Consider the following 19,629-nt stretch of genomic DNA (forward strand, 5'->3'; position numbering starts at 1 on the left):
TCCTTCCAGACTGACCCTTGGTTGCTGTGGGATGTTCTGTATGTCAAATGTGTTGCTGATTGGTCAATAAATAAAACACTGATTGGCCATTGGCTAGGCAGGAAGTATAGGCGGGACAAGGAGGAGAATAAAGCTGGGAAGTGGAAGGCTGAGTCAGAGAGACACTGCCAGCCGCCAAGATGACAAACAGCATGTGAAGATGCCGGTAAGCCACGAGCCATGTGGCAAGGTATAGACTAATGGAAATGGATTAATTGAAGCTGTAAGAACAGTTAGCAAGAAGCCTGCCACGGCCATACAGTTTGTAACCAATATAAGTCTCTGTGTTTACTTGGTCAGGTCTGAGCGTCTGTGGGACTGGCAGGTGAGAGAGATTTGTCCTGACTGTGGACCAGGCAGGAAAACTCTAGCTACACTTGGTCACCTACATAAGCCAGCTAGTCCCCAGGTCTCGATAGATTCACACCTTCCTTCCAAAACTGTGACCAGCTGGGGTCCAAGTGTTAGTCATAACTAATTTATCAGGAGAGGGACATATTACATTCAAATATACCAGGATCCTTGTGATTGTACTGGGACCAGCATAAAAAGCCAGGCTAATTTCCCCACCTCGAGATCAACAGGGTAGGAACATCAATTCCCTCTGAGACGTCTCCCCTTTAGCATGAGATTTAGCACAGTCTCAGATTCTGGGGATTAAGACAGGGGTCGTTCAGACAGGGACATTATTCTTCTCAGCACATTTTGTTTACTCATTTCTAACAGAAATTCAGATTTTAAGATATCACACCTACAACACTCATTATACCAGGGCCCTGGTGAGATGGCTCAGCAGGTAAAGAACGTGCCACCTAGACTGATGCCCTGAGTTCTATTCCTGGAACTCACGTGGTAAAAGGAGGGCACTGACACCCGTAAGTGCACTTCCAAGGACATTGCCATGGCACTTGCACCCCCACCTACACCAATCAATCAATCAGTCAATCAATAAAGTTTAAAAGTCCATTATATCTGATTTCTCTGGTGACTTTGAAGTTGATAAAGAAAGAAACAGTAATTTTTGAAACCTTCAAAAGCATTCATTTCTATTTTTAAAATTTATTTGGAAAACTTGAAAAGATCAATAAAAAAAAAGGTTTTTTAAAAAATGTCTACAACCCAAGCATGCACAATTACTGTTACATATTGATATATCACCTTCAAACTTTTATTTTGCATTTTTCCACATAATTGATATAAGTGTTTATGCTGCTAAACATGATTTGTTTTGTTTTGCTTTGTTTTTCAAGACAGGGTTTTGCTGTGTAGCATTGGCTATCCTGGAACTCTCTCTGTAGCCCAGGCTGGCCTGGAACTCACAGAGATCCACCTGCCTCTGCCTCCTGAGTGCTGGGATTAAAGGCGTGCGCCACCACCGCCCAGCACTGCTGAACATGATTATGTCAGCATTTCAAATTTATAAACTCTGGAAACGTCAGCTGTAATGGCGGCAGACTACTAAATTGCAGCAAGGTAATAATTCATTCGGCCATTTACCATCAGAAATTCAATTTATTAAACATCAGGAAGGACAATGGATCATAAACATCTTTTAGCAGTCACAGCTATTTATAGCGCTAGTTATTTCCTTAGGTGAGGTACTTGGAACTTATGTGCCAAAGGGAATGAATAAATTCAAAGTTGTTGACGCACACTGTCTAATGGAGTCCGCACCTAACAGGCTGCTTACATGCCTGGCAGCCGGACACCAGAGCATCTTTCAACACATCCTCAGCCAGAGTTAGGCACCCTCACTCTTCTCTCAGCTAATTTTACTTGAAACAAGCGTCTCATTGTCCGCATGAACATCTCTGTGGGGGGTGGTGTGCGTCTGAACCTTTTTTCCATGTGTTTGCCTGGCAGCTTTCTCTCCCTATGTGTGGACTGTCCTCCCATGAAGGCCACTGACTTTTCTCAACCCTGGTTCTGGCTGTACAGCTAAACACAAGAAATCATAGATTTCAACAGGTCCTTGGAAATTCTTTCTCTGTTCTTACTCAGCTTGAAGGTTCCTGGTCCTGAGCAGATCCTCCCAGGGCTGCTGCTGTACAGTGCTCCTCGGAACAGGCTTTCTTTGCTTGTCCCTCCCTGCTCTGTGGGTTTCAAATTGTTTCCTCGGGCCGCCTCTGTTGTCAGGGCTGGACTGGCCACCCTTCCTAGGAACGGACATCTGCAGCCTGTTGCCTTTCCCAGCATGCCTGCCTTCCTTCCGGCTTTCCCCTGCTGTCTTTAGCAGTTCAGTTTCTGGAAAGAGAAGAGCTGTGACAGGTCTGCTTGTTGTTTCTGAGGTGAACACTCCACCAGGCCTCCTCCTTCAGGCCAGTGCTTCACCCCCACCCCACCCCACCCTCACCCCCCATCACGGTCCTTGGTGCCTCTGGCTGGCCCTGGCTCTGTGATGTAAACTGGCCGTTTCTTTTGATGATTTCCTCTAGAAAAAGCAAGTCGACCAGTTGTCCCTTTTGCCGGAACTTTGTTGCAATTTTCCACTTTCTGTTCATCCCGTGACATTTTATTGATATCTCTCATCAGCTCGTTTTCTCCTTAGATACGTTGATGCAGTGTGGGGATGACACATTCAAACCATGGTGTTTCTTTACTCTTCATGGTGGAGACACACACTCTTTCCTGTCTTCACTAGTACTGTTCTTTTCTTTGATTTTCCCCTGTCCTCCAAAACATCCGTTCTCTCTTATTGCTATCCAAAACAACCAGTACCATTTCCATATTAAAATGTACAGGCAGATTATATAGGTGAAAATTTCTATCTAAAATGCTTGGCATAGAAGTGTTTTGGATTTCAATTTTTATTTAGATTTGGGGTTAACATCTATCTTGGGGATAAGACCCAAATGCATACTCAAAATTTATTTGTTTCATATATACCATGATCCATATTGCCTGGAGGTAATCTTACATAAACATTGATTACGTTTATCATATGAAATCATGAGTATGGTAGAATTTTCAGAGGAAGAGGAGAAGAATGGAGGAAGAAGGGAGAAAGGAAAGAGAGAGAAAGAGGGAGAGAATATGAACATCTACACAGACTACATTGTTGACCTGGAATACTAGGCATCTAATGCTGCCACAAGCTCTCCCTGAATTCCTCACATGCCAGAGAATGCTCACTTTTCTACGCCCAGGACAGGACCTGGTATTTTCCTATGAAACCCTTCCGGTTATAATCAAAGGCAATCTGTTCAGACAAGAGACATCAGACACCAAAATCTGTCTCACCCCAAGACGTATCCTGTCTCCACCGCAGCTGGTTTCTAGTGTAGACCATCGCCACTTTTTTCCGGGTTACTTACCTGGATTTGTTTTTAAGTTGTTAGATTCAAGGGAAGAAAATAGATTCAAAGAAAGGGAGAGGATAACACTGGTTTGCATATTTCTAGAGTAAATATCGACATCAAATCAGAACAGCTCAACTTCCGCAGAGGCTCCAAGGCCGTCGTTGTCTTCACCATGGAGATGTCATAACACCAGCCGAGTTCTCATTCTAAGTGAGGCTGCTGTGTGAGACTCTGAGTGTATCTAAGAAGGTCCCCAAATACATCCTGAATCCTCTGAAGATTCACTTTAAAGAATAACAAAAATTTAGAGTTAAGGCATATGAATCTGCTTTCAAATAACCAACACTCTTTAATCATAGGAAGGAGCAAAAGAAAAATGGACAAAAACCCAAGATGTATATGTAACTATGGGAGACAGAGGTCTACAGACAGAAAGGAAAATCTAAAACACCATCTGTGTGTATTTCAGAATCATGTTAGAGGATATAATAGGGCATGTTATTACTTCCAATGTTAGTCCCAGGCACAAACTATAAATTAGATCCCTTTTTTTTAACTTGATGCTTTCTCAACCTATTTAATTCCTTCCTCTTTGGCAAACTTCCTGAATTTGAGAGTGAATTTGAGGAGGAAAGGAAACAGTGTTGTTACTATTCCTGGACAATATGAGCAACTTTAGATTATTGTTACAAATTCCAAACCAAACATTTTCTTACAGGTTTATTTATCTTTCTTTTATGTGTATGGGTGTTTCACCTGCATGTTCTCCACATGTGTGCAGTGTCCACAGAAGCCAGGAGAGGGTATCAGATCCTCTGGGACTAGAGTTACAGGTTCTGAGCTGCCATTCGGGTGCTGGGAACTGAACCTGCATCCTTTGAAAGAGCAACAAGTGCTCTTAACCACTTTCTCCAGCCTCTAAACAAAACTTTAAAGTCTGGATGTTAACGCTGTTTGTAACTTGCTTACTTGTAAGGCGTGTGACTGTATTTTTAGATAACCTTTCACAGCCCTGCTCACAAGTGGGAAAAACACATTTCACTTGTTTGTAACTGAGTGTTCCACACAGCTCTGTTTTCTGACTCCAGGCACCCCATAAACCCCGCAGGTGATCCAAACCTCTTTTCGAATAAGATTTACATTTAAAAACAAGTACTGTTTCTAGGTCCTCTTCGTTCTAAGACTGATGAAGGGTTTTAGAGAAAATAAACAGACTTCCACATAAGAAGGCAGATTTGATGCTTCCTCTTCGTGTGGCTCAGAACAAAGGAAATATAGAAACTACCGCAAAGATGGCAAGAAAAGGGCTCTTCAGAAATCCACAAAGAGAAGACAAAAAGATGCACCACAGTGTTCTCTAGAAGGCAAGGCAGGCAGGCAGGCAGGCTCTGGCACAAACAAGACACAGTCCTACTCACAGGACAAGCCCAGAGCCAGCACAAACCAGCTGCAGGCTTTGGTGAGACTGATTTTTTTCCAGAGGACAAGGTCAGCAATGGGGAAAGGATCCATTCAGAGGATTCAAGAGGACTCAGAGGGCAGCAGCCATCAGGGAATAGCCAAAAGTTGGCAAGCCAGAATTTCATAAGCCCCGGAGTGACCGCTATCCCAGGAGGAAGTTGGGGACGTGGAGTACCCACGGGCTGACCATTCGAAGCATGGAGGCAGCTGGAGGCTCCGCTCAGGCACCCAAGCGGACAGGGAAAGATAGTCCTATGTCCAGTATCTCATCAACTGAGAACAATCCTGGAGTTTGATAGCTCTAGGCCTGAGGTCAGTGAGTGAAGTAACCTCTGCAGGATCCAGGCTATCAAGTGCATGCCGTTTAAAGTGCCAGCTGGATACCTGGCATCGACCGCCTCATCCCTCTAGCAGGGAGATTTAATACTTAGGACATCCTGACAGTACCGATACAGTCCCCCTGCCTGCAGAGATCTTAGCGCTGCGATTTCGACTTTATATTCCCCAATGCACGTGGGAGAGGGACCCAGCTACACCACCCACTGTGTAGAACAACCTGAGGAGGAGAGGAGGAGCCACCCAGCAGACACAGCCCAGGCCAGGCTGAGGAACTTGTTATACAAATCCAGGGAGCTTCTATAGAGAGGACAACTCAGGGTGACCCCAGACACTTGTCTGATACACTCTCAACACCAAGATAAACCACAGAAAAGGCAAGTGTCAGCAAGTTCAAGACCCATCTTCCAGTTCATGTGGCCGTCAGTCTCCAATATTCGAAGATCACCTCCCCAAAAAATATCTGTCCTAACACTTTTTCTTTATTTCTCCTGTTTTTATATGCTTCCCTGTCTTCTCTTTTTGCTGCATTTTACCAATGTGCCTCGTTTAGCATATTTTGAAATTATGTCTTTTTGTTTCCCTTAGAATATTCATCTTAATTTTATTTGTTTTTTCACGATTGGGCAATCTTTGTTTCCTTTTTTCCTTTTTTAATTTAATTTAATTTTTTTTATTCCTTTTTGACTACCATTCTTTTCCCCATTTTTTTTTTTACCTTTTTTTTTTTAAAGATTTTATTTATTTATGTACACAGTGAGTGTTCAGCCTACAGGCCAGAAGAGGGCACCATATCTCATTGTAGATGGTTGTGAGCCACCATGTGTGGTTGCTGGGAATTGAACTCAGGACCTCTGGAAGAACAGCCAGTGCTCTTAACCTCTGAGCCATCTCTCCAGCCCCTCTTTTCCCCATTTTTATCTACTACACTTTTAGTAATGTGTGCCACCACCACCTGGCTTGCCTTATTTTTTTTTTAGTTTTTTTCATGCAATATATTTTGATCATGTCTTCCCCTCCCCCAACTCCTCCAACATCCTCCCCACCCCGCTTCCCACTCAACTTTACGTTCTTTCTTTCTGTCTCAAAAAAATCCAAGATATTGCCGGGCGGTGGTGGCGCACGCCTTTAATCCCAGCACTCGGGAGGCAGAGCCAGGCGGATCTCTGTGAGTTCGAGGCCAGCCTGGGCTACCAAGTGAGTTCCAGGAAAGGCGCAAAGCTACACAGAGAAACCCTGTCTCGAAAAAAAAAAAAAAAAAAAAAAAAAAATCCAAGATACACAAAAATGAAAATCAAAGCAACCAAAAAACCAACAAGACCAAAAAAAAAAAAAATTCCAAAGCAAAGCAAAATGAAACTAAAAGTCCACAAAAACATCAGGGGGTTCGTTTTGTGTTGGCCGACCACTCTGGGACCCGGGGTTTGCCCTGGAGTGTGGTTGATATACCCAATGAGACTCTTCTGGAGAAAACAGATGTCCAAGTCAGGGTGCCCTAGAGGAACAGCACTGATAGAAGAATATACGTAAAAGGGGCTTCATTCAAGTGGCTTAGAGGCTGTGGTCCAGACAGTCCGCCAATGGCTGTCTACCAATGGGAAGTCCAAGGATCCAGTAGGTGCTCAGTCCACGAGGCTGGATGTCTCAGCTGGCCTTCGGTATATGCCAGAATGTTGAAGACTCGGGCTCTAATGCCAGTGAAGGAATGGCCTTGCTGGCGTGAGGGAGAGTAAGCAGGCAAAGAAAGCAAGCTTCCTTCCTCCAGGTCCTCTATATAGACTGCCACCAGAAGGTGTGGCCCAGATTTAACATGGATCTTCTTACCTCAAAAGACTCTGGATTTAGGGTGGGTCTTCCCACTTCAAGTGATTTAATTAAGAAAAATATCTCCCAGGTGTACCTAGCTGCTTGGGTTTTAGTTAATTCCAGATGTAGTCAAGTTGACAAGCAAGAACAACCATCACAGCTGATTTTTCCCTTTGCCAGAGGTTATCAGTTGCAAGTAGCTTCTTAGTTAGGGGTGGGACTCCCTGTCTACTTGTATGTGTTGACCCTGTGAAGGTTTATATGTGTTGCCACAGTCTCTATGAGTTCATACACATATCAGTCCTGGATAACCATTGCCTTGGGGTTATCCATCACCTCTGGCTCCCACAATCTGTCTCTTCTTCCACATAGATGCCCTGAGTATTGAGGCTAAGCCATCCCATTTAGGACTGAGTGCTCCAAAGTCTTTCACTCTCTGCACTTTGTACAATTGTGGGTCTGTCTTAGTCATTGTTCTACTGCTGTGAAGAGATACCATGATCACTGCAACTCTTATAAAGGAAAATACTTAATTTGGGGGCTATTTTACAGTTTCAGAGGTTTAGAACATTCTAATCATGGCAGGAAGCGCAGCAGTATGCAGGCAAGCATGGTGCTGGAGAAATAGTTGAGAGTTCTACATTCCTGATCTGCAAGCAGCAGGAAGAGAGAACCTCTGGGCTTGGAGTGGGCTTTTAAAACCTCAACGCCCACCCCCAATGACACACTTCCCCCAACAAAGCCACAACCCCTAATCTATTGTTGTATTTAATGAGGCAATTCCACGTAATTTATCTGGTAATCAAGAGAGGTTTATTTCTGGGATAACTTACAGCCAATAGGGATGGGTTACAGGATCCAGGAGAGATGAGGTACCATCCAGTATAGAATTCCGACTTGGTCTCCCATCCAGATTCCAGGACCACGAGGTATCCAGAAGAGAGAGCAAGCATGAATGCACCTTGAGTTTTAAGGGGGTCCCTCTCAGCCACACCCCAGGAGCAGGTCATAGGCAGGTGTGGCAGTTACCGGCCATCACTCTAGGAACAGTGTTTCAAGGTCAAAGCTGGAACAGCTACCCACTACACTAATCCTTTCCATTAGTGCCACTCCCTGTGTCCACACATTCTAGTCTATGAGCCTATGCAGGCCATTCTCATTCAAACCACCACAGGGTCTCTGTGTTAATTCCCATCTACTGCAAAAAGAAGCTTCTAGATATGGGTTGAGTGAGGCACTAATCTGCAAGTATAGAAGTATATAATCGGGAATCATTTCATTTCTACATTCCTTTAGCAGAAAAATGGTGTTCATTTTTTCCCTAAATCCAAGACCTGTCTAGTCTCAGGTTCTTGGCCACCTTAGCAGTGTCAAGTATGGGTTTCGTCTCATGGAGTGGGCCTTAAATCCAATCAGAAAGTGGTTGGTTACTTCCATAATGTTTGTGCCATTGGCTACTCATCAGAAAATCCCCAAATAAAGACAGAAGGACAGGTACCACAGCAGACACTCAAACCACAACACAGAAAATCCAAGAACCATGAACGGCATGGCAACATGGCTACTCCAAATAATCAAGACACCTCAACTACTGACTCAAAGATACCAAAAGAGGTGATATGCCAAATGAAGATTTCAAAAGTCAAAGTAAAAATGATCTGTGACCTCAGAGGAGACACAAATAAACAGATTAAAGTCAACCCATTGTAGGACACAGAGGAAAAAATGTCAAGTTCGGCAAGCAAATAACTGCCAGTCAAGATTATTGAGTAAGGCAAAGTTATCTGCTAACTGATGGAGAACCAGGACGTTCCAAGGCAAACACAAAGGAAGGCAGCTCATGGTCACCAAGTTAGCATGGCAGAAAATCTAAAACCAGTACCATACCCAGAGAGTGATGAAAGACACTCTTCGTCAATGGAGAACAGGGAAGAGTAAATTTTATGAGGGGAGTAGATGAACAAAGGATGAATAGAAAGGAATCTATCGTGACTGATACAGTAAACCAGAAAACCTCTAGTATTAATGAAGGAGAAAGTAAAGAAAGTAAATATTCCAACCAACTAGAAATCCAACCAATGAAATAACAGGGATTAGTAAACATCTCTCAAAAAAAAAAACCCTAAAATATAAATGGCCTCAACACACATACACACATACACACACATACCACAAAATAACAAAACCAGAATGGCCAACTAAATCATCTGCTCTCTCCAAGAAATGTACCTCACTCAATAAAATGCCAGCAGACTGAGAGTCAAATACTATTTTACAATCTACAAATTGAACAGGAGCCCAAAACAAGTTGATAAAGCTATTCTGATATCTGACAACATCCATTTTAAAGAAATTTGTCAGAAGAAATAAAGAAGGCCACTAGAGATGAATAAAAAAGGAACAGTTAATCAAAATATACAATTTTAAACATATAGACACCAAATGTTGGGAGGTCCTAAGTCCATAAAACAAATTTAATGGATATAAAAAGTCAGACAGGTTCTGATTTAGTAATCATGGGTAGTTTTGCTACCTCTTTTATCTTTAGACAGATCATCCAACTAAAGCTTAAACAAAAAAATAATTCTTCAGAATTGAACTATACCACAGATTAAACTGGCTTAACAAATATGTAGAGAATAAACCACTCAATAGCAACAAAATGTATTCCTCTAAGCAACTCACAGAACATTCTCTACAATATATCATATTCTAGACCACAAAAGGAGTCTTAACAAATAAAAAAGAACTAAAATAATTTATTCTGTCTCATCAGATTGTACTGGAATGAAACTATAAATCAATAGCAAGAGAAAACACACAATCACTTGAAGAGTGAACAATATACTCTTGTGGCCAGTGGCTATTGAAGCAATCAGGAAGAAAGCTTAAATGAAAATAAAACCACAGTTTACCAGCACCTTTGGGATGCAGCTAAGGCAAGTCTAAGAGGAAAATGTATAGCAACAGTGGGATTTGAATCTTATGCATGATGGCTATGGCAGAAGCCTCACAGTTTGGTTTCAAGGACCACGACATACATGCTTTCAGGGCCTAGTCACTCCTGGAGGACTGCGTCTACACTCCAGAATGGATGGCGGAGGGTTCGTGCCCTGCCCTACTGAGAATGAGCCTGGTGTGGCCCAGTGGTTTTTCTGCTTCAAGGAGTTGGAAAGCTGGTAGTCAATGAAAACCCCATAGTGGAGCATAAAAAGCATCCACCTGGGTGTGCATTCTTTTCACAGTTTAGAAGCAGCTTTAAAAAAAGAAGAGGAAGAAAAGAAAAAGAAAAAATGCAAAGGAAACCAAGAGCAAGCAGAAAGAGTTTGAAGAAGCTGAGAAGAAAGTCTGCTACGACACAGGGCAGCTGGCTGCCTCACAGCGAGCCCTTGATAGGGTGACCTCGTCCTGAGTGACATATCACATCCAAACCATGTCCCCTTCTTTCCCAGCCTTCTGTGGGGTCTCTAACAATATCTTAGTTCCCTAAGGAGACACTGGTATTTCTAAACATCGTTTTTAGTTTTGTTTGTAAGTGGCTCCAGTCTGTGTGGTTGGTGATGATAGTCCGTGTGGTTGGTGCTGATGGTCAGTCTGTGTGGTTGGTACTGATGGTCAGTCCGTGTGGTTGGTGCTGATGGTCAGTCTGTGTGGTTGGTGCTGATGGTCAGTCTGTGCGGTTGGTGCTGATGGTCAGTCTGTGTGGTTGGTGCCGATGGTCAGTCCGTGTGGTTGGTGCTGATGGTCAGTCCGTGTGGTTGGTGCCGATGGTCAGTCCGTGTGGTTGGTACTGATGGTCAGTCCGTGTGGTTGGTGCTGATGGTCAGTCTGTGTGGTTGGTGCTGATGGTCAGTCTGTATGGTTGGTGCTGATGGTCAGTCTGTGTGGTTGGTGTTGATGGTCAGTCTGTGTGGTTGATGCTGATGGTCAGTCTGTGTGGTTGGTGCTGATGGTCAGTCTGTGTGTTTGGTGCTGATGGTCAGTCTGTGTGGTTGGTACTGATGGTCAGTCTATGTGGTTGGTGCTGATGGTCAGTCCGTGTGGTTGGTGCTGATAGTCCGTGTGGTTGGTGCTGATGGTCAGTCCGTGTGGTTGGTGCTGATGGTCAGTCTGCCCGGTTGGTGCTGATGGTCAGTCTGTGCGGTTGGTGCTGATGGTCAGTCTGTGAGGTTGGTGCTGATAGTCTGTGTGGTTGGTGTTGATGGTCAGTCTGTGCGGTTGGTGCTGATGGTCAGTCTGTGTGGTTGGTGCTGATGGTCAGTCTGTGTGGTTGGTTCTGATGGTCAGTCTGCCCGGTTGGTGCTGATGGTCAAGTGGCCACTCCTCTCTCTGTTGTGGCTTTACTCTATCCAGTCCTGGACTTAAGCCGAGAGGAGAGGAGTGGGTGAGGGAGGCAGTGATAGGACCTGATGGGTATACCCATGGAAGGAGTTTCTGGTGTTCACATTTCCAATACCCAATAGCCGAGGTGCCCTGTGCTCAGTAGGTGTGGCTTATGTGTTGGTGCTGATGTTTCATCTGTTTTTCCAATGTGAGTCTTTCTAACATAGGTAAGGGAAGAAAATCACAAAAATAAGGAAGAGAGAGAGAAAGAAAGAGAGAGAGAGAAGGAAGGAAGGAAGGAGGAAAGCAGAAAAAGGAAGAAAGAAAGGAGGGAGGGAGGGAGGGAGAGAAGGAGGGACGGGAGGAGGGAAGGTGGGAGAAGATGAGTGATATCAAACAAAATAACCTAATAATGTATCTCAAAATCTCAGACAAACAAGAATAAACCAACCCAAAACAATAAAAAAAACAACAAAAAATATAGTAACCAGAGCAGTTATTAATGAAATGGATACTACAGGATCGACACATACAATCAATTAAAGAGTCGGTTCTTTGGAAAAATAATTAAATTGAGAGGTTCCTATTCAAATTAACCAAAAGAATTAAAGAAAATAAAGAAATTCCAATTAACAATGGAATGTACCCTCAAAACTATACCTGAGCACAGATTATACTAAAGGGCCATAGTAAGAAAAATAGCGTAGGGCTGGCATAAAAACAGACGTGTAGACCAATGGAATAGAAGACCCAGAAGCAAACTCACACAGCTAAAGCTACCTAAATCCACCAAGGTGTCAAAATGACTTTGAAGACAGCATCTCCAACAAATGGTGCTGAGCCAACTGAATTGTCACATGTGACAGAATGAAAATAGATTCATAATTCTCACCTTGCACAAAACTCAGTTCAAAATATATCAAAGTGGGACCCGAAGCTTTGAAGCTTCTAGAGGAAAAGAAATAAAATAGTTGAAGATACGGGCAGATGAAAGGACTTTCTGAGAAAGACTCCAATAGCTCAGGAAATAAATCCAAGGGTTGGCAGATTAAATGAGATTAGAAAGCTTCTGCACAGCAAAGGATGTTCAGCAGTGTGAAGAGAACCCTTCAGGATGGGTGTGGTGGTTCAAATGAAAATGGCCCCCATAGGCTCATAGGGAGTTGCACTACTAGAAGGTGTGGCTTTATTGGAGTAGGTGTGGCCTTGTTGGAGGAAGTGTGTCACTGGGGGAGGGCTTTGAGGTCTCAGACGCTCAAGCCAGACCCAGTGTCTCACTCTCTTCCTGCTGCCTGCTGATCTGGATATAGAACTCTCAGCTACCTCTCCAGCACCATGTCTGCCTGCATGCTGCCATGCTTCCTGCCATGATGACAATCGACTAAACCTCTGAACTGTAAGCCAACTCTAATTAAATGTTTCCTTATGAGAATTGAAGTGGCCATGGTGTCTCTTAACTGCAATGAAACCCTGACTAAGACAATGGGGAAAGGATCTTTGCTGACTACATGCCAGTCAAGGGATTGATATCTAGAATATTAACCATAAAATGCCTAGAATTTAATATCTAGGATGAAGAACCCCAGAAATTAAATATCAAGACCCACATCAACCAAACAATATGTTGTTGAATAAACTTAATAAACAGGCCCCAAGAAGAAATACAGACAGGCAATGAATATTTGAAAAACGGGTCAACATCCTTAGCTATCAGAGAAATGCAAATCAAAACTATATTGAAATTCCATCTCACCCCAGTCAGAATGGCTCTCACCATGAAAATAAGCAACTGGCAAGTGAGAGAATATGCTTAACTGTATTCACTGATGACAGAAATACAAACTGGTATAGCCACTATGAAAATCAGGATGGAGGTTTTTTGTTTTTTTTTTTTTTTTTTGGTTTTTCGAGACGGGGTTTCTCTGTGTAGCTTTGCGCCTTTCCTGGAACTCACTTGGTAGCCCAGGCTGGCCTCGAACTCACAGAGATCCGCCTGGCTCTGCCTCCCGAGTGCTGGGATTAAAGGCGTGCGCCACCACCGCCCGGCCAGGATGGAGTTTTCTAAAAAAAAAGGAGCAGCATGGGACCCACCTGTACCATTCCTGGGCCACACCTGAAGGACTGTAACAACCTATCACAGGGATGCTTGCATAATCGTGTTTACTGCCACTCTAGTCACAGAAAGGAGGATACGGAACCATCCTAGATGTCCATCAACAAATGAATGGACTGAAAGCTTTGTGGTCCATGTACACAACAGAACTTTATTCAGCTGTACAGAAAAGTGCAATTGTGACATCTTCAGGAAGAGAGATGGGTCAGGGAATAATTATGTTGAGAGACATAAGCCCGAGTCGGAAAGACAAACACTGAATCTTTTCTCCCGTATTAAATTTCCCTCTGTGTTCAAATTCACGTGTGGACGAGCATTAGCATGGGGACCATGAGAAAGGAGAAAGCTGTTAAGTGATGAGGGCAGGGAGAAGGCGACACAATTCATGAGCTGTGAAATCGGAGGAGGGATTATTTAAGATGAGGAAGGGGACCAACATGGAGATTTCAGAACCAAGTATAATGACGCGTAGGACTGAAATGGCACAGGGAGCCCATCCCTTCGCATTCTAATATAAAAAGTAATTTAAAGCCGGGCGGTGGTGGCGCACGCCTTTAATCCCAGCACTCGGGAGGCAGAGCCAGGCGGATCTCTGTGAGTTCGAGGCCAGCCTGGGCTACCAAGCGAGTCCCAGGAAAGGCACAAAGCTACACAGAGAAACCCTGTCTCGAAAAAAAAAAAAAAAAAAAAAAGTAATTTAAAAACAAAGTAAGTCTTGTCATAAAGGGCAAAAGAAAATCAAAATGAATAGTTCCAGTTCCTATACACTCTTTAGAAATGGACAAAAACTATAAACTGAGGCCGCTACTTAATCCCTTCAACCATGTACCAAGGAATTTCCTCCCCTTGCTTTCCTTTTAACATAGTAATGTGAAACAACACCATCTCTAAAGTTCTTTCACATTGAGAGATGTATCTGTGATCTCACAATCAGTGAGTTTAAGTGGAGCTGACATGTGCACACATGTTTCCTACCCATCAGAATTACCTGACACCTCACCTTTAATGTTAGACATCCTAACTGATCTTGTCTCTAGGAAGCAAGGCGACTGGTTACATGTAGGCCATAGTGCTGAGGTTATAAACAGCCCTCCATCACAATGTAATATCTTGGGTGAAAGATACTAGCTTCACTAGTAATGGTGACTGTTACAGTGTTGAGTGACTGTTAAAGAGAGAAGCGAGCTGCTGGCCGGGCCTACAGCGGTAGGAATGCTTGTTCTCAAAGTTGTCAATCCCCAGTACAGTGCCTACTGCCCCACACAGTGCATAAGGATGAGAACGGAGAGATTCCTGTTTGACTCTCACTGCTTAAAGCATTGTCAGTTTTGCCAAATAAGTGAGGGCAGATGAGTTCACGGTGTGCCAAGGCATGCCTCGTTTAGAACACCTGTGCTCCCTGGTCTCCTGGCAGGAATAGTTCCCTGAGCATGAAAATGATAGATCGATTAATCTGTCTCTCCCTCTATCTTCCTCTCTCCCCTTCTCTCTCTCTCTCTCTCTCTCTCTCTCTCTCTCTCTCTCTCTCTCTCTCTCTCTCTCTCTCTCACACACACACACACACACACACACACACACACACACACACACACACACACACGGAAGGCCTCTAAATAATGAGGGAAATTCTTCTCTGTTATCAGGAGGGAAAGATCACCCTGCCACCACCAACTCCAATGAATTCCAAGTCCTTACAGATTGGTGGCTGCTACAGTTGTCTTCCACTTTGATACTTAATTCACTGAACCACTAAACAAATATTTATCAAACACGACGATGTTTGTGAATCTGATAGTGTGTGAAATGTTTCTTCCGTATAACATAAAACAATGTACCTTCTGCAAATACATCTCTCATGAAGACAAGGCACACAGTCTCTTAGTCTGGCTGAAGAACATGATGTCTTTTTCCTTTTCTCCCGCCCCCCTCTTTGTTTGGTTGAGGGTCACTTGGGGTACAAGTCACATAGCTCGATCATGTCCTCATTGCTTTCAACTAAAATCTTAAGGCCCTTCTTTGTTCATATAAACCTGCATTTAACTGACTCTCCACCATAGTGTAGATTTGAATTTAGTTTAATTTAATTTAGTGTGTATGGGTGTTTCGCATGCACGTATATCTGTACCATGTGTGTGCAGTGCCCAGAGGGGCCACAAGAGAGTGTCAGATCCCCTGGAATAGGAGTTACACATGGTCGTTAACTACCATGTGGACTGAGAGTTGAACCTGGGTCCTCTGCAAGAGGGGTCACTGCTCTTAACCATCGAGCCAACTCTCTAGTAACTGATTTTTAATGTAAGAGGAGTGTTCACTTGGCATTCATTAAGACTTGCTAAATGTTTTCTCCTCAATCCACTGTCACACGTGATCACAATCTTTTGAAATTTCATTTTACCACTCAATACATTAATGTCTATGATGGCATCTGAAAATGAAGTGAGCAGAAGTGTGAGAGTGTGTGTGTGTGTGTGTGTGTGTGTGTGTGTGTGTGTGTGTGTGTGTGTGTAGGTGATGAGGGAGGATGTATATAGAGGTAGAGGAACATTTTATGGAGTTGCTTCTCTTCCGCCTTTATGTAGGTCCTGGGACTTAGGTCTTCATGCCTGAGCCACACACACTTCACCCTCTAAGTTATCTGATCCACCTAAAGCTGACAGTTTTAACAGCTACATGCATCCGAGCTTTCCACATAGCTGATAATCAGTAATTAGCAGGAGGTCCTGCGATACCAACCATTATCCCATTGTGAATCAACCCGCCATTTTTATCTTCTAGACCTTTTTAAAATCTTGTCTTGGGGCTGGAGAGATGGTTCAGAGGTTAAGAGCACCAACTGCTCTTCCAGAGGTCCTGAGTTCAATTCCCAGCACCCACATGGTGGCTCACAACCATCTGTAATGAGATCTGGCACCCTCTTCTGTGAATATAATAAATAAATAAATTTAAAAAAAAAAAAAAAATCTTGTCTTTGGTAATACTCGGAACCCCTGTCAACTCTTTGCGACAGTCATGAAGCATTCCCCCAACCTGCCAGTTCAGTCAGTGAGGATCAAACGGGCCATGGATCATAAGCTACTCATGGTAAAGCTATACTGGGGGCTGGTGCCCATCTCTTTCTTTCTTAGCCTAACAAGGAAACTATTTTAAAACTCACTATGGATTCTTGCAAAAGATCAGTGTAAATTAGGTTTTCGCTCCTAAAATTCAGGTTCTTGGTCATACTCAGCAATGCACTCTTTATAAATACTGGAGCAACAATTTTTTAAAAAAGAATTCTTGCCGGGCGGTGGTGGCGCACGCCTTTAATCCCAGCACTCGGGAGGCAGAGCCAGGCGGATCTCTGTGAGTTCGAGGCCAGCCTGGGCTACCAAGTGAGTTCCAGGAAAGGCGCAAAGCTACACAGAGAAACCCTGTCTCGAAAAAAAACCAAAAAAAAAAAAAAAAAAAAAAAAAAAAGAATTCTTAACTCCTCTCTCAAAATTCCTCCAGATTCCAGAAATTGGGGACAGATTCTTATGGGTAGCCTGGCAGGGGTGAAATGCGGCTTCCACTCCTGACTTCCCAGAAAGCAGGCAGCTTCTCTGCTCCCCACAACCCCCAGGAGCTCAGAAGATTTCCTTAATGTTACTTTATCTGTCCTTTCCACAACAGGAGGCAGATGGGTCAACTGTCTCCTTCTTAAGAGCCATTGACAGAGATTAATTGAGCAGTTGATGAGTAGCAGTGAGTGCTGACTCAATTGTCTTACTTACTCATCTTCTTCTGGTACCGCCTTTCTTCTCTTCCAGGAAAAATGTCTTTGCAAAGGAATCTTTATGCTGTGTTTTAAAATACAAAAATAAAGCATAGAAAGTATGTATTTTTATGTTTATTCCTCTTTTTTAAGGCCAGAATAGGTAAAAATATATTATCTGGTGTTTCATCTCTGCTCAAAAAAAATATCTATTACTTACATTTTTTTTTGTAATGTGTTTACTTTTATTTTTAATTTTGTTTACTTGTACATTTATTTATTTATTTATTTATTTATTTGGTTTTTTGAGACAGGGTTTCTCTGTGTAGCTTTGCGCCTTTCCTGGAACTCACTCTGTAGCCCAGGCTGGCCTCGAACTCACAGAGATCCCCCTGCCTCTGCCTCCTGAGTGCTGGGATTAAAGGCGTGCACCAGCACCGCCCGGCCATTTATTTATTTTAAGACAGGTCTTATTATGTAGCCCAGGCTGGCCCCAACCTTCCTAGTGCTCAGGTTATACTTATGTACAGTCTTTCTTATTTGGATATAGTTAATTTGAATAGTCAATAGTTAACTTAAAAGTCTTAACTAATCCATTTGTTTACCTTGTATCCCCAGGAAACCCCACTCTTCCTTTTCCAGCATTTTCCAATGCTGAAACTGCTCCCCAGTCTTCAAACAACCATCGGTCTGACTCTGCCAATTCCTACTAGGAAAAAAAATGTTACTTTCCTTTAATAAGAGCAGAGAAATGCACCACAAATTTAAAGACCACCCGATGATAACAAAACCCAAGTTCAAAATCACAAAAGAGGTCGAGTTTTACAAGTAACAGACGCGGCTGGATCACTAGCAAGGATTTTCACCTCAGCAAATGTGTGGGGAGGACCCATGTTTTACAGTGTCTTACATTTGATTCTCGTGGTTTGTCTCTTCTCTTCTGGGCTCCAGTTCTCAGAATCCCTTGCTTGACTAATCTTAATGGCTTTTGTGAACTCATCAGCCATTTTGTCTTCAAATACTATTATAGGCCCATTGTCCCGGCTAATTTTTTTGTCAAGTTGTCACAAGACAGAGTCATTGGAGAAGAGGGGACTTCAACTGAAAAATATCCCCACCAGATTGGCCTGTGGTACATTTTCTCAATTAGTTATTCATGTAGGAGGGCCCAGCCCATTGTGGGTGGGGCTGTCCCTGGGTAGGTAGGTGGTTCTGGGTTTAAGAAAGCAGGCTGGGCAAGTCATGAGGAGCAAGACATTAAGGCACACTCTTCCATGGCCTCTGCATCAGCTCCTGCCTCCAGATTCTTGCCTTGGGTTCCTGCTGATTTCCTTAGGTGATGGACTCCAAATTGTAAGATGAAATAAACCCTTTCCTCCCTAAATGACTTTTATTGGTCATAGGGTTTCATCACAGCAGTAGAAACCCTCACTAAGACAGTCTCTATTTGCTCATTAGCCTTCTAGATTCTCTCATGATACATACATACATATGTATGCATATATATATGTATATATATATACACACACATATATGCTGTGGGATGTTCTGTATGTTAAATGTGTTGCTCTGATTGGTTAATAAATAAAACACTGATTGGCCAGTAGCCAGGCAGGAAATATAGGCGAGACAAGGAGAGAGGAGAATTCTGGGAAGTGGAAGGCTGAGTCAGGGAGACACTGCCAGCCGCCGCCATGAAAAGCGAGATGTAAGATACCGGTAAGCCACGAGCCACATGGCAAGGTATAGACTAATAGAAATGGGTTAATTTAAGATAGAAGAACTAGATAGCAAGAAGCCTGCCACAGCCATACAATTCGTAAGCAATACAAGTCTCTGTGTGTTTACTTGGTTGGGTCTGAGCAGCTGCAGGACTGGCGGGTGAGAGAGATTTGTACTGACCGTGGGCCAGGCAGGAAAACTCCAGCTACACACACACACACACACACACACACACACACATAATGATATATATGTGTATGTGTGTATATATATATATATACACATTTTATATAGAGATATATAATGATAAGATACATGTATAAAATATATATAAAACAGAGCACTAGGAAGGTTGGGGCCAGTCTGGGCTACATAAGGAAACCTGTTTCAAAATAAATAAATGCATAAGTAAACAAAATTAAAAATAAAAGTAAATATATAACAAAAAATATATAAGTAATAGATTTTTTTTTTGGACTAGAGCTGAAACACTAGATAATATATTTTTATCTATTCTGACCTTTAAAAAAGAGGAATAAATATAAAATTATATACTTTTTATGCTTTATATATACATATATATGTATATATATACATTAGCTTTTCCAACTGTATAATTATGTGTATTAGCCACTCTGATTTTTCTCAAAGATAACTTCAGACATTCCTCTCTGATCCATCTTTCAGTCCTGTCTGTATCTATATCTATGACACAATACATTTATTGAAAGCTAAGTTTTTAATCTTTTTATTGTACCATATCATTAGTTCTTAATATCCTACATAAATTCTCTACC

The 19,629-nt window shown here is 42.7% G+C and overlaps 1 long non-coding RNA gene across 1 annotated transcript in view; it reads right to left on the reverse strand.

Moving 5' to 3' along the window:
* Positions 1-2,412: 2,412 nt before the first annotated feature.
* The window catches only part of LOC128117003 (uncharacterized), a 170,628-nt gene continuing 153,411 nt past the window's right edge, over positions 2,413-19,629 (reverse strand). Inside the window, exons 8-10 of the long non-coding RNA XR_008220666.1 lie at positions 17,716-17,819; positions 17,130-17,195; positions 2,413-3,622 (exon numbers count right to left, since the gene is read on the reverse strand). This is a non-coding gene — a long non-coding RNA (uncharacterized LOC128117003). The remainder of the gene's footprint in view (positions 3,623-17,129; positions 17,196-17,715; positions 17,820-19,629) is intronic.

This window comes from Peromyscus californicus, unplaced genomic scaffold (genome assembly GCF_007827085.1).
Source record: "Peromyscus californicus insignis strain IS unplaced genomic scaffold, ASM782708v3 Scaffold_20__1_contigs__length_68692818, whole genome shotgun sequence".
NCBI classification, from domain to species: domain Eukaryota; kingdom Metazoa; phylum Chordata; class Mammalia; order Rodentia; family Cricetidae; genus Peromyscus; species Peromyscus californicus.